Raw genomic sequence first — 6,085 nt, 5'->3', positions numbered from 1 at the left:
AAAACTTCTTGAGGATCCTACTTTATATCGGAAGTTGTTAGTAGTCTCATTTAATTAACCATCACATGACTGGACATTTTTTATATTGTCCACATCGTCTGCAAATTCATGCAAGCTCCTCGGCGTCTCTACCTATCAGCAGTTTGTCGAATTATCAAGTATATTTATGGCACTCCTAGACGTGGGTTATCCTTTCTTAGTGGTCATTCTCTCCAAGTACAAGTCCATAGTGATGTTGATTAGGCAGGGTGTTCAAACATTAAGAAGTCTACAGATTGCAGAAGTGATTGGGTAAAGTGTACAAACACTAGGAAATCTACATATTGAAGATCTCTTCACCAAATCTATGACTTGTTAGCACCATAATTTTTCTTATTAGCAAATTGATACTTTTAAATGTACTAACATCAATTTAAGAGGGGATGTTAAAGGAATTAGTTGGCAATTATAAATCCAGCAAATTTTATGCAATTATAAGACCAGCAGATTATGCAATTAGCAAGCAGATTTTATGCCTTGAATGTCATATGAATTAACTGGCAATTATAAGTCTAGCATATTTTATTCCTAGTTTATGCCTTGTACAACTTTAATAATTATTTTCTATATTTATATCTTTTATTCTGTCCTTATGTTAGAATATATTAATGATATGACAGATTTGTATATGATAGTTTAGCTAATTTAGGAGGTTAAAAATTAGTTTGTATATTTGTATATATAATGAGAATTCTCCTCCATGTGAGAAACAAAATTTTTACTCAAAATCTCTTAAATTATCACAGCATTAGATCGCATAAGAGGTCTTCAGCTATTTCATCCCCTTGGTATGATTGTTGGATCTCCATCTAAGTGTGAACAATTGTTAATGTTGCTATACACAATTCTCCTCCTTCATGCGCCTCACTTCTGGATAGAGCATTTACTGCCTTGTTCTCAATTCCCTTTTTGTACATAATCTTGTAGTCGAGCCCCATTAACTTTATAATTCCCTTGACCTACATAAAAGGCTAGATTTGTTACTTTAAGAGGTATTTAATGCCTTGTTGGTTGGTTTTAATGATGAATTCTGTTTTCACGATAGTGCCTCCACTTGCTCGCTCCCATAAGAATTGAGAGCAATTTTTTTTCATATCTTGAGACAATCTAATTCTTTGCACTTAAGAATTTACTCATAAATGTTATCGATCTCCCAACTTGTGATATCCCTACTTGTGATAGGAGTGCCCCCATTCCTATGTTATAAGCTTCGACTTCTATCACAAAGATCTCTACAAAATTGGGCAAGGCAAGGATAGGGGCACTGGTCATTGCAATCTTGAGCTTCTCAAAGGCCTCCTCAGCTATTTCATTCCATTGGAGGTGTCTCTTTTGAGTAATTCCGTTAAGGGTCCATTTATGGCACCGTTCACGAATTTCCTGCAATATCATATCAATCCGAGGAATCCCCTCAATCCCTTTATAGTAGTGGGTCTCAGCCAAGTGACCATGGTCTCAATCTTTGAGGGATCTATCTTAACACTTTCTCTTGTGATGATTTGCTCCAAGCATTCAACTTGTCTCCTTCCAAAACAGCACTTGGACTAGCGCACAAATACCCTATGTTGCTTTAACGTTTGAAAGACCTTCTCTAAGTGCTCCTAGTACTGCTTCATTGTCCTACTATAAATTAATATGTCATCAAAAAACACTAACATAAACCGTCTTATGTAGAGCCGGGATATTTGATTCATTAAGAACTAAAATGTCTATGGTACATTATTCAAGCCAAAAGTATGACTTTGAACTTGAAATACTTGTGGTGTATTCGGAAGGTTGTCTTGTATGCGTATTCTGACTTCATTTTGATATGGTGATAGCACGACATTAAATGCATCTTGTAAAAGACCATGGCCGCATGTAATTTATACAATAAATCATCAATCGAAGGTAGTAGGAATTTATTTTTTTCTGTGATTGCATTGAGCTATCTGTAGTCGATGCAGAATCTCCATGAGTCGTCCTTCTTAACTAGGAGCACTGGAGATGCAGATGGGTTATGACTAGACTGAATGATGGAGCTATCCAGCATCTTTGCAATTTATCTCTTAATTTTTGTCTTCTGGAATAAGGATACCTATAAGGTCTGATGTTTACAGGTGTCCTTGATATCAAAGTAATGGAATGATCCTACTCTCTCCTTGGTTGTAAGGAGTCAAGTTCCTCAAAAAAATTTGGTATTCTTGCAGTGGTCCTTTTTGAGCAAGTTTGTTGAACTCATCAATGATGTTAGCAACTCATGGATCTACAAACCTTCTGCATAGTTCCTCTTCAAATATCCTCCAATCTTTTCCAGCTACCTGCGCTTGCTATCCCTAATACCATGTGTTTGGTATTTCAACCGAAGTATAAGATAGTTATCTCTACCTTCCTCTCCTCTGATGTTCCATAGACCTGGAAGTGTTTGCGACTGCGTCTTAGCCATGCTCATGGATTTGTTCTTTCAAAGATGGGATATCAAATGCGCGTTGTGTTCCCTCCTAAGTACCGCTAGGTATTTGTATTAGCCCCTTTTTTAAGATAAACGGAGAAGAGGATTGTCATTGTGAAGTGTCACTGGGGAGGATACCAAACACATGGATGTCATGTTCCCTTCTGCATTACCAATTGTATTTGGATTAGACCTGATATGATCTTGGGCTCCTATAGTAGATAGGATGTCTCTCACTGGGGAGGGAACTTAAGAAGACTGTAAGACCAGAAAACCATTGTAGGTATTATGTTGGTTGAGAGGTTAGTGCCTGCCCACCATTCGAAGAAAAGGAGTGGGGGGTTGGTGATGATAGTGGTGCATTGGAGTTGTTAGAGTTCTGGGTCGTTTGGATGGAATTCTGAGTCAGTAATGCAGGAGTGAGGTTTTGGCCAAGAAGAGTTTTTATTGTGTCCACCACCATTGTTTGCATTTTGGAGCTAGCTTCTGCCATTCTCACGTCTATTACTTCGTACATCTCTGCCATAAACTCCTGGAATGGTTGGTCAATATTTCTGAAAATGTCTTCCAGTTATGACATCCTCCGTGAGTCCGTCATGGTTGTCTTGCCTTTTCTTTTCGCTAGTCTAGCAGTGGTATTAACAGGAGGCTGAGGGTCGTTATACACTAATACCACATTGTCAAGCTCTTGTCTCATTAGGTTTTAGCTGTGAACTAGAAGTAAGATCGATAAAAGAATGAGAAGCAAGAGAGAGAGCGAGAGAGAGGAAAAGAAAAAAGATGTAAAAATTTGAGGACTGAATAGATTTTTTCATTAATGACTCTGGTATTCATCATACATATTTATAATACCAATTATTGATACAAGGATAAACAATCCGTTCAGTGACAGCAATACACTGGCAACTTTCTGTATGAGCTGACTTGGATATTCCCAACATAATTCTTACTGGAATAAACCCTAAAATGCTCTAATTCCTTTGATTTATCCCTGACATCTCCTCATTCCAAGCATCAAAAGTGGGATCGCTCAGCTTTAATCCAATCCCAATGAGATAACTTAGTTCTCCTCGGTCCTTGAAAGTGGTCTGAATCTGTTATAAACAATTTATGTAATCTTTCCCGCTGAAGAGGTAGGTAGCCTAGATCTATTGACATTCGCCATTGTTCTGTGTTGAGTTTCTGATTGGCGAGTTTGTGTCAGTAGATTGAGAAGTAACTTCCAACATATTTCAAAACAGTTCACTGTAATTAAGAACAAATAAGAAGTAATAGGAGCGAGATTACCTGCTAGACTTTCCAAAGGTTGAGCACACAGGGCTATGTGCTGTGGTGGCTGGGTGTGCAAGGCATTGCTGTTGTGCAGAGAGCAGCAATGGTGGAAAGAAGGGCTGTCAGGTACAGACGTGCCAAGTGAGGGGTTGTGGCTGTGTTGTGAAGGTTGCTGGGTGCGTGGCAAAGGACCTTAACACGCGGCAACAAATGGAACTAGGCATGAAGCAGATGGAGTTGGGTTTGCAACTAGCTTGATAGAGACTGTATAGGTGCAGGTGCGCGATTCTGGTGACTAGCGGCTGAGCAGTTGCTTCTAGCCATGCGGTTTGGACACTAGGGCTAGCTAAAAAGTCTACCTTGTGGTAGAGATGGCCAGTCTTGTGGTCGCTGGCGATCGAAATGAGTTGGCCAGCTATAAATGCTGGCATCCCTTAGGGTTTCTTATTTCCGCAATGATGGCCGAATAGGATTTATAAAAAAAGTTTAGTTTTTTTAAACTTAAAATTCTAATACCATGTGGAAGATGAGTTACGTATTTTTATTGAATGATATGACCATATATATATATATATATACAGAGGTTGTATAAACAATAAAAAGGAAACATGATTAATTAGATTAGAGAGGTATATTACTAATATACCATTTATCATACTATACAAATGCACTTCCCAACAATTCTTATCACAAGTAAGTTTCCATAAAGTGGAAGGGACGCCTCAAAATGATTGTACTTGGATGACAGAAGCTGACCTCAAGAGGCTCAACCTTGTCATGCATGCTACATTTTATGATTTTAACTCAATAAACCAATTCTTTCTCACACATGGAAAATTAATGTCACATAGGCATAGTAATTTACTATCTAAGAATTATCGTAATTAGATTATTTTAATATTTTTTTATAGTTTCAACATTTTCAAATTATTAGTTAATTGTTTGTTCTTTTATGTGTTCCATGAAAAATTGGAAACTAATTACTTGCAAGAGAATAAAGAATAAAAACTTTCACACTATTAATAGACAAAATCTGAACAATAATCAGTAACAATCGACTATCAGCTTTTAGCACATTGACAGAGAAAACACTCATTGAAACTGAGCCCACATTAAGAAACTCATACTAAGTAGCACAGCAGATTCTCTTTTTTATTCAGAACATTTCCTACTGGCAATCTGTTGATATTTAATTCATATATATAATAAACTAATGATATAAATATCTTGGAAAAGTCTGACCGATCCATTTTCTGTACTTATTGCAAGAAAAACTCGATAAATTTTGGTATTTTGGATGCTTCTTTAGCTTCTATTGCATAAGAAATTTGATGTCTTAATTGCTGCTTCGGATGCTTCCTTAGCTTTTTTCAAAGACCTCTAAGATGATAACTAAGATGCTAATAACCAACTATACAAATTGGTTTTACTTCTTCATGGTGCAAATCTTTCATGACTCGAGGGCAATCCAAATAAGAGAAGCAAAAATCACCTAATTGTTAATGGCAATGTTATTTAAACAAGTATATTTTATGGTGTGTCATCTATTGATGTTTTATAATGTTATGAAGATTATGTTGGATTTTTTCTAACATGTGAGCTTAATGTGGGTCTTGATATGCATATCAGTATATCAACTTAATAGGCTCATTTAAAAGTGATCAAATAATGCGCTAACTATCATGCGTGGAGCACAAAGAAATGTATGTTTCTTAATTTTGTTTATTTACTTAGTGGATAGATCATGATACCATAATTTACATCAATGTGTCTACGTAGGGTTGCCTCTATTGTCGTAAGCCAAGTGATGGCGTCAGATTCATTTATGTGAGCGATGGTAAACCAGTCGAGGTGGAAATAATTGTCAAATTTAGATTCTTGTTAAGAATTGGATTTTATTTGGATTCAGAAGAGATTTTTATTGTACTGTCACTTAGATGGAATGTGATTTCTGTTTCTACATTGGACAAATTTGGTTATTCATATTTATTTGGAAATGAAAATTTTAATATTTTTCTTAATTCAAATATGATTAGTTCTGATTCTTTATCAGCGTATGATAATCTTTATTTGTTTGATATAATTACTTCTTATAATAAATCCTTACATGTTAGTACAAGAGATATAAAGAGAAAATTAACCGAAGAGAATTTCATTTCATTATGGCACAAGAGATTATGTCACATTTTCCAAAGAAGAATTGAGAGATTTGTGTCAGATGGACTTGTAGATCCCCTTGATTTTACAGATTTTGACAGATGTGACAATTATATCAAGAGAAAACAGACAAATATTAAGAGATTAGGTATCGACAGGGTTATGAACGTATTAGAACTCATTCAT

At 36.0% G+C, this 6,085-nt stretch overlaps 1 long non-coding RNA gene across 1 annotated transcript; it reads right to left on the bottom strand.

The window, feature by feature from the left end:
• Positions 1-3,259: 3,259 nt before the first annotated feature.
• Positions 3,260-4,267, bottom strand: LOC148269223 (uncharacterized). The gene is made up of 2 exons (XR_015819143.1): positions 3,758-4,267; positions 3,260-3,652 (listed from the first exon to the last, which is right to left on the bottom strand). It is a non-coding gene; the product is annotated as an uncharacterized LOC148269223 (long non-coding RNA).
• Positions 4,268-6,085: the final 1,818 nt, after the last annotated feature.

This window comes from Carica papaya, chromosome 1, assembly GCF_054855325.1.
Source record: "Carica papaya isolate Zhongbai chromosome 1, ASM5485532v1, whole genome shotgun sequence".
NCBI classification, from domain to species: domain Eukaryota; kingdom Viridiplantae; phylum Streptophyta; class Magnoliopsida; order Brassicales; family Caricaceae; genus Carica; species Carica papaya.
The sequence above is the reverse complement of the archived record's forward strand: the minus strand, read 5'-3'. Positions and strand labels throughout refer to the sequence as shown.